Genomic DNA, 9530 nt, shown 5'->3' on the forward strand with positions numbered 1-9530 from the left:
CTCCCTCTGCTGCTCTTTTTGACCCTGGGAGGGGTGGAAAAGAGCAGCCAAAGCTGTGCCCTCCCTTTGGGAGCTGGCACCAGGCTCCCCTGTCAAGCTGGGCCACCACCTTTTGTCTTCTCCAGGGGAGATACTGGCCCTGGGGACAGGGACTGAGTGGGGATGGCTCTAGCAGCAGCCCTGGAGGCTTGTTTGGAAGTGTCCTTTCATCACCAAGGGGTGGTTGGGTTCGTATCCTGAGCCCACAGGCAAGTGGAGCCAGGGTGAGCCCTGGGAGCTCTGGTCTTTCCCTTTCTGGGCCAGCTCTGGTACCAGCAGGGCTGGAGGGATCCAGAAACTGCTGAGTGACCTCCAACCTTCTTGAACGGATGCAGCTTGGGTAGAAATCAGGGCTTGGGAGCCGCTCTTCTTCACAAGGGGCTCAGCCCTGCTCTCGGGGAAGGACAACCCCAGGCACCAGCATGTGCTGGGGGGCACCCAGCTGGGGAGCAGCTTGGCAGAAGTGGACCTGGAGGTCCTGGGGGTCACCAGGTTGACAATGATCCAGCAACATGACCTTGCTGCAAAGAAGGTGAATGGTGGCCTGGGCTGCATTAGACACGGTGTTGCCAGCAGGTGGAGGGAGGGATCCTTCCCTTGAGTCAGCAAGGGTGAGGCCATGCCTGGTGTCATGGTCTGGTCTCCTGAGTACAAGAGAGACGTGGATGTACTGGAAAGAGTTTAATTAAGGATGGTGGAAAGGCTGGAGCTCCTTGCCTAGGAGGAAAGGCTGAGGGAGCTGGAACTCTGTAGCCAAGAGAAGAGAAGGCTCAGGGGCCACCTCATCAACGTCCATAAGTGCCATTCCTATCAATCACTAAACCACACCCCTCAGCACCTAGTCTACCCGTCCCTTAAACACCATCACCTTCCCTGGAGGGGTTTAAGGGACGGGTGGATGAGGTGCTGAGGGGCATAGTTTAGTGCTTGATAGGAATGGTTGGACTCAATTATCCAGTGGGTCTTTTCCAACCTGGTGATTTTATGATTCTAAGTACCTGCTCTGCTGGAGTAGGGGGATGCACCGTAGAATCACAGAATCACTAGCTTGGAAAGGACCCATCAGATCATCGAGTCCAACCATTCCCATCAGTCACTAACCCATGTCCCTCAGCACCTCGTCCACCCGTCCCTTAAACACCTCCAGGGAAGGGGACTCAACCCCCTCCCTGGGCAGCCTCTGCCAGTGCCCAGTGACCCTTTCTGTGAAAAATTTTCCTAATGTCCAGCCTGAACCTCCCCTGGTGGAGCTCGAGGCCATTCCCTCTCGTCCTGTCCCCTGTCCCTTGGGAGAAGAGCCCAGCTCCTTCATCTCCACAACCTCCTTTCAGGTAGTTGGAGAGAGCAATGAGGTCTCCCCTCAGCCTCCTCTTCTCCAGGCTAAACAACCCCAGCTCTTTCAGCTGCTCCTCTCGTTCTCCAGCCCCCTCCCCAGCTTTGTTGCTCTTCTCTGGACTCACTCCAGAGCCTCAACATCCTTCTTGTGGTGAGGGGCCCAGAACTGACCCCAGGATTCGAGGTGCGGTCTCCCCAGTGCTGAGTCCAGAGGGAGAAGAACCTCCCTGGTCCTGCTGTCCATGCCATTTCTGACACAAGCCAAGATGCCATTGGCCTTCTTGGCCACCTGGGCCACTGCTGGCTCATGTTCAGTCGCTGTCAACCAACACCCCCAGGTCCTTCTCCTCCAGGCAGTTCCCAGCCAGACTTCTCCTAGTCTGGAGCTGCTCAGGGTTGTTGTGCCCCAAGTGCAGGACCCGGCATTTGGCCTTGTTAAACCTCATCCCATTGGTCTCAGCCCAGTGGTCCAGCCTGTTCAGATCCCTTTGGAGCCTCCCAACCTCCAGCAGATCGACACTTCCACCCAGCTTAGTGTCATCCGCAAATTTGCTAAGGGTGCACTTGATGCCTTCATCCAACTCATTGATAAAGACATTGAACAGGGCTGGAGCCACCACTGAGCCCTGGGGACACCACTTGGAACTGGCCTCCATCTAGATGATCTCCAGAGGTCCTTTCCAGCCTCAGCCATCCCATGATTCTGTGAAAACACTCCTGCTATTCTCACTGGGCTGGGGCTGCTCTCCCCAAGCACTTGCTGATGCCAGAGGACTTGAGGATGTTCTCTGGTCAGAGGGGTCCAACCCTGTGCCTGCTGCCAGGGTGCAGCTGTGCCCAACAAGTCGTGTCTGGGACACAGCTTCACTTCTTCCTCCTCCAGCGCTGGGCGAGGCCACCAGAGGGGTAAGAGTAAAGTCTTAATTTTACTGAACAGAACCGAATCCACCCACTCTCATAACTGTGGCAGGGACACAGGTCTGAGAGCTCTGGCCTAGGGCCACCCATGGGATGTGAATACGAAGGGGCATCAGCCACCAGAGCTGCTACTCGTCTAGTGGTGGCAAACATGCTTTTGGATTGTTTGCTGCTCTAGGAAGCTGGTGTCCACCATGGTAGGAGGGTTCCATATCAGAACTTGGCATCCTTCTGCCTCTGGAGAGGGACAGACCAGCCCGAGTGCCTGTGGTGCCTTGGCTGGAGGCCTTCATAGCTCTTATCTGCCCTTCTCTTGGGTTAATGGGGTGGGGTGCTATCACCTTCCTGTTCCATTATTGTGGCTTTATCAGCACCCACGCCTGACTTGAATTTTTGTGGCAAAAGCCTGTTCCTGTTAATAACACCCCTGGTTGCTTCTGGGTGTGTCTGAGCACGGGAAGCAGGAGACCACTGTGCTACAGTGGAGCTGGAAGATACTCTGGCCACGACCTGGTGGTCTCTTCCCCCTTAAGAGGAAACCCATGCATGGACCTCCAGCCAGAGCATAGGGAACCCTTTTAGGGATCCTCCAACAATGGCAAGGCCACCTTGATTTTTTTTGTTTTTCATTGTTTGGCATGCTGGAGGTCATTCCTCCCACGGGTTTTTAACAGCATCTTCTGCCAGAGCTCCCCTGCTTCCCATTCCATGTTTTCAGTGGGAGAAGTGGATTCATTGCTCTGAGTTGGAGGAGATGCTCCTTAGAAACAAATAAACAAAACCCACCATTCCATGTTCGATCCGTGGCATTTGTTTGCCCTCCCCAGAGTAACAGTGAGAGGCTGAGGAACCCCTTTCTCCTCCACTGCTCTTCTCTTGGTGTTCACACACATCCTCTCCCCATTTTTCTCATTATTTATTCCTTGTTTTCCTCTTTACACAGACTCTGAGCTCACACGCATCCCTTGGGAACCGAGCTGAATGCCTTCAAGCTGCAGATCATAAGCAAACACCAAGTTCCGTATACTCAATCCCTTGATGAGCTATTTACCATGTGATGTTACCAAAATATTTCTGGTTGGGAACTATGTTTATCTTCATCTGTTTTCCAAACTCCTCACAGCCCTGAAAATCCATGTCCTAGGGCTCCAGACAGGAGCTTTCTTTCTGTCATCCTGGGTTTCACGCTGTAAAAGCTGATTTGTCGTAGAATCATTAGGTTGGATAAGATCTTTGAGACCATCAAGCCCAACCATAGCTGTCCACTACTAAATATGACCCCAGGCACCTCTTCCCCCTGCCTTTTAAACATCTCCGTGGGTGGAGACTCCATCACCTCCCCGGGCAGCCTCTGCCAGCCCTTGAGAACCCTTTCTGTGAAGAAGTTTTTCCTAATGTCTGATCTAAACTTCCCCTGATGCAGCTTGAGGCCATTCCCTCTCATCCTGTCACTTGGGAGAAGAGACCAACAACCACCTCTCTGCAACCTCCTTTCAGGTAGTTGTAGAGAGCAATAAGGTCTCCCCTCAGACTCCTCTTCTCAAGGCTGAACACCCCCAGCTCTCTCAGCTGCTCCTCATAAGACTTGTTCTCCAGCCCCTTCCCAGCTTTGTTGCTCTTCTCAGGATTTGCTCTAGGACCTCAATGTCCTCCTTGCAGTGAGGGGCTCAAAACTGAACGCAGGTTTTGAGGTGCGGTCTCACCAGCCCTGAGCACAGGGGGATGATCCCTGCCCTGCTCCTGCTGGTCACCTACAGAAGAAGATGATTTACCTCCAGAAGGTGTGTGTTTCTTCTTCCACCACCTCTCTTGGCTTAACACTTGTTGAGTGCTTGAGGAAGCTGTGGACTAAATGTAGAGCGGAGCTGTACCTTGGACGCAGGACAGCCACCGAGAAATTCAGCAGCACTGAAAATAGAAACCCAATCTCAGCTTCTCAGAGACAAAGAAATCATAGAATGACAGGATCATTAAAGCCAGAAAAAAAGCCTCTCATCCAGTCCAACTGTCAGCCCAACCCCACCAGCCCTACTAAATCGTGTCCCCAGGTGCCACATTCACATGCTTTTTGAACCCCTCCAGGGATGGAGACTCCACCCCTGCCCTGGGCAGCCTCTGCCAGGGCTTCACCACTCTGTCAATGAAGAAATTGTTCCCAATATCCAACCTAAATCTGCCCTGGTGCAACCTGAGGCCATTTCCTATCATCCTGTCACCTGGGAGCAGAGCCCAGCACCCATCTCACCACAACCTCCTCTCAGGGAGCTGCAGGGAGCGATGAGGTCTCCCCTTGCCTCCTCTTCTCCAGGCTAAACAGCCCCAGGTCCCTCAGCCGCTTTCACAACCCCTGTTCTCCAGCCCCTTCCCCAGCTCCGTTCCCTTCTCATTGCAGGGCTTCTCTTCCAGCCCCTCAATGTCCTCCTTGCACTGAGGGGCCCAAAACTGAACACTGGATTCAAGGTTTGGCCTCACCAGCACCAAGCATAGGGGGACGATCCCTGTCCTGCTCCTGCTGGCCACCCCATGGCTGATCCAAGCCAGGATGCTCGTGGCTTTCTTGGAATTAAGATCTTAATCCTTCAATCCAGAAAGACTTTTGGGTTGACCTTTGCTTCAGCCACCCAACTTCAGAGTAGGTCATCACATCAGAAACCCTTCATAAGCCAGAGAAGAAGTGTGATGCCCTTGGGGAACCTTGAGGAGCCATCCCCCTGTCCCAGGTTCATCCCAAGGTCCAGCTTCTTGGAGATACAGGACGTGGGGTCAACTGTCCAGATACCCTCCACCTTCTACAGCTTAATTCTTCAGTGCCAAGTTATCATGATAAACCTCAATTTATTTTAGGCTGTGCCATCTCAGTCTAGGAAAGCTCTTTTGGATGACGAAGGCTCCATCAAGAAATGGTATGTTTTTGTTGACCTGCAAATTCAGATGGAAAGGCCAGAAGAGTACCATGTCCTCCTTGGATGTTTTCCAGTTAATTGACATTAATTAAGAAAACAAACCTGTCTTGAGGTCAAACTTCATGTAAAAAATAATTAGCCCTGGGCACAAATTGAAGACGATTATTTGAACACATAATTTCTAGAATGGTTTTTCAAGGGGTGTTATAGCAGAGAGTGAAGAGCCATCATGTCATTTGGGTTGTCAGGTCAAAGCCTTCACGTATCGCAAGGCAAAGACCAGAAAAGTGGTGAAAGGAGACATGAGAGCACAGGGAGTTGGTAGCAACAGACACAAGGGCAGAGAAAATAGGATGGAAGATGTGAGTGATCATAGGATCATGGAACGGTTTGGGATGGAAGGAGCCTCAAAGCCCATCCAGTCCCACCCTCTGCCATGGGCAGGGACACCTCCCACTGGATCAGGGGCTCCAAGCCCCATCCAACCTGGCCTTGAACCCCTCCAGGGATGGGGCAGCCACCACTGCTCTGGGCAGCCTGGGCCAGGGCCTCCCCACCCTCACAGCAAAACGTTTCTCCCTAAGATCTCATCTCACTGTCCTCTCTCTCAGCTTCAAACCGTTCCCCTCATCCTGTCCCTGTGCTCCCTGACCAAGAGCTCCTCCCCAGCTTTCCTGGAGCCCCTTTCAGCACTGGAAGCTGCTACACATCCTCCGTTAAGGAGATCCTGTAAGGTCCTCTCTGTTGAAGGAACATCAGTAATGCACTTGTCTCTCAGCAAAGCTCCCCGAGCGAAGCGGGGTGTCTTCACCTCCCAGGAGGCATGACCAGGCCCAGCCCAGGCTCTAGGGAGACGTCAGGAGGCTCCTCATGGTCACAGGGGTTCAACAACCATCGCCCCGAAGTGCATCTCCCAGGATGGGTCATACAGGGCTGGCCCAGGAGAAGAGCAGATGGGAGCCACGAATTCTCCCAGCTGAGGGACCACGAGCACTCTGGCTGGTCCTGCTCACCCAGGGTTGAGATGAGGGGTGAGCACAATGCGCCCCCACCTCGTCCTCTTGGTATCACTGGTGCAAGGCCTACCACATCCAACTTCCACCGAGGACTTCCAGCACCCCGAAAAAGAGGACTGGGCTCCCTCCTTGCAGCTCAGCACCATTCCTGCGGGCATCAGCCCAACCCCAAGTCTCCAGTGAAACATCTCCCCGTGGAAAGGAAGCCACAAGCCCTGTCCTGCTCAGCACACAGTCCCCATTCCATGATCTGCTTTCATGGCCTTCATCTCACCATTGCCGCCCTCCCCGTGGCCAGGAGATGGTACCATTGGCCTCATCTGTCTTCTCCTGGGGCTGGAGAGTCACAGTTGTCCCTCCTGTCAACCCCATCTTGCCCAGCCCTGCCTGCTGCTCCCATTACACTTGCCCTTGACATGGGGCATCCCACCCCACATCAGGAGGGACCTGATGGAACCTTTGGGATGAAAGTCTGACCCTGCCTGGCCTACTAGGCAGCCTGGGACCTGTCCCACACCCATCACCCACTGCATTTGGTCCATGCTGGGTGTCCTGCATGGGGGTCTCCGCTCTTCCTCTGCATCCCTAGCTGGAATCCCAACCCCGGTGCTTCCCATCAGGAAAGGTCCTTGCACCGTTTTCCAGGAAGGTGTTGCCAGCATGAATGTGGGTGCTCCAACCACACTGAGGTTCCACCTCAGCATGCAACTGGGATGCTCGCGGGGGGAACCAGACCCTGGGGTCTCCCCAGACCTCCTGTCCCACGGTAGAGCCCGTCCTTGGTGTGGGGCAGCTCTGGGTGAAAGGCCCTGTGTCCCCACACATGGTCCTGGTGACATCTGCCCCCTGGGCACACCCTGGGGACAGCGTTGGAGCGGCCACCCCTGTCCCAGCAAAGGCTCGCGATGCCTTCCCTTCAGAACTGGGCTCAGGGAATTAAATGCCAAATATTTAATGAGATGCTGAAATATTTAATGAAGTGCAGAGGTTTCATCTGCAAAATTGAGCTTTGGAAAAATCAGAACGCACCCAAATGTGGGTGACCCCGATTTTGGTTGGTGCTGAGCCTCCCGTGGCTCCTCTTTGATGTCCCAAACTCCCAGTGATGATGGGGAGGACACGGCATCACGCCAAGGGTGTCCTGGGAGCTGATGGCAGCTGCCTGGTCTCCTCGTGTGGTCCCCAGGTAGGATTTGGGGTTGGTAGAGCATAGGAGAGGTTGGTGGAACAGGTCCAGCGCATTCCCCTGGTCTCTGCGGTGCGCAGCGCCTTATCCTGACACCTCGGCAGGTCTTGCCCAACAGGAGATGCCACGAAAGCAGGACGGATGTGGTGACACCGGCAAATGGGGCTGCCGGGAGGCACCATGGCAGGGAACACCCAGGATCTCATCTGGATCTGTCTTCCACCCATCCTCCAGAAGAGCTTTCCTTGAATCCTAAATGGATTATGGCCTCAAGCTCCGCCAGGGGAGGTTTAGGCTGGACATTAGGAAAAAATTCTTCCCAGAAAGGGTCATTGGTCCCTGGCAGAGGCTGCCCAGGGAGGGGGTTGAGTCACCTTCCCTGGAGGGGTTTAAGGGACGGGTGGACGAGGTGCTGAGGGACATGGTTTAATGATTGATGGGAATGGTTGGACTCGATGATCCTGTGGGTCTTTTCCAACCTGGTGATTCTATGATTCTATGATTCTAAATCTTGGCAAATCTTGGCAAATCTTGGCAAATCTCACCAAATTTCAGTGGAAATAAATCAATCAAAACAAAGATAAGAGTTGGGGTTGTTCAGCCTGGAGAAGAGAAGGTTCCGGGGAAACCTTAGAGTCTGAAAGGAACTGAAAGGGACTCCAGGGAAGCTGTGGAGGGGCTTTTGGTCAGGGAGCGCAGGGATGGGATGAGGGGAATGGCTTTAAATTGGAAGGGGAAGATTTAGAGTAGATATTAGGAAGAAATTCTTCAAGATGAAGGTGGCCCTGGCCCAGGTTGCCCAGAGCAGGGGTGGCTGCCCCATCCCTGGAGGGTTCAAGGCCAGGTTGGATGGGGCTTGGAGCCCCTGATCCAGTGGGAGGTGTCGCTGCCCACAGCAGGGATGGAACTGGCTGGGCTTTGAGGTCCAAAGCCGTTCCATGATCCTAAAGGTCGGGGTGCAGCGCTGCCCTCGGTGCCGGGTGACGTTGGTGGCAGCGACACTGAGCGACCCGTGAGCTGAACCCCGAGGGGTCCAGTTCTGGTCTGTCCTGGCGAAACGCTGGAGTGGGGACAGTGGGGACGTCCGGGCTGGGGACACCCACACCTTCTAAGTCAGGTGCTTTTTAAGGTCCCTTCCAACTCAAACGATTCTGTGATTCTCTGATTTGAATAATAAAATTTTAAAATGTAAATTAAGCAAAATAGATAATAAGATAAAAGAAAAAAAGATATAAAGAAAAATAATAAAAAAGAAAGAAAAATAAATAATAAAATTAATAAAGAAAAATACGTGATAAAATTAAAAAATGAATCACTAATAAAATAAAAAAGATACAAGAATAGTTGAAAATAAAAAAGAAAGGAGAATAAATAACTTAAAAAAGAAAGAATGAACAATTAAATACAAAAGAAATAGGAATAGATAAAAATAAAAAAGAAAGAAGAACAAATAACAAAATAGGAAGAAAGAAGAGTAAATAATAAAATAGAAAAGAAAGAAAAGTAATAGCATAAAATGTTAGAAAGAATAAATAATGAAGTAAAATGGAAAGAAGAATAAATAATGAAATAAAATGGAAAGAAAAATAAATAATAGAATAGAAAAGCAAGAAGAATAAATAATAACATAAAATTTAAAAAAGAAAGAGTAAATAATGAAATAAAAAGGAAAGAAAATAAATAATAAAGTAGAAAAGAAAGAAGAATAAATAATAGCATAAATTAAAAAAGAAAGTAAATAGTGATATAAAAAGAATAAAAAATAGCATAAAATTTTAAAAAGAAACAGTAAATCATAAAATAAAAAGGAAAGAAAGATAAATATTAGAATAGAAAAGAAAGAAGAATAAATAGTAGGGTAAAAAAGCAAGACAAAGAAAGAATAGAAATAACAAAGAAAGAAAAATAAATGAAAAATAAGAAAGAAAGAAACTTAAATAAAAATAAAAAAGAAAAATAAATAAAAAATAGAAAAGAAAGAAAAATAAATTAAAATTAAAATTAAAATAAAAAATAAAAAATAAAATAATAAAATAAAAAAATAAAAATAAAAGTAAAAATAAAAATAAAATAAAAAAATAAAAATAAAAATAAAAATAAGTAAAAAAATATAAAAATAAAAAATAAAAAATA

This window comes from Phaenicophaeus curvirostris, chromosome 26, assembly GCF_032191515.1.
Source record: "Phaenicophaeus curvirostris isolate KB17595 chromosome 26, BPBGC_Pcur_1.0, whole genome shotgun sequence".
In the NCBI taxonomy this organism is placed as follows: Eukaryota; Metazoa; Chordata; class Aves; order Cuculiformes; family Cuculidae; genus Phaenicophaeus; species Phaenicophaeus curvirostris.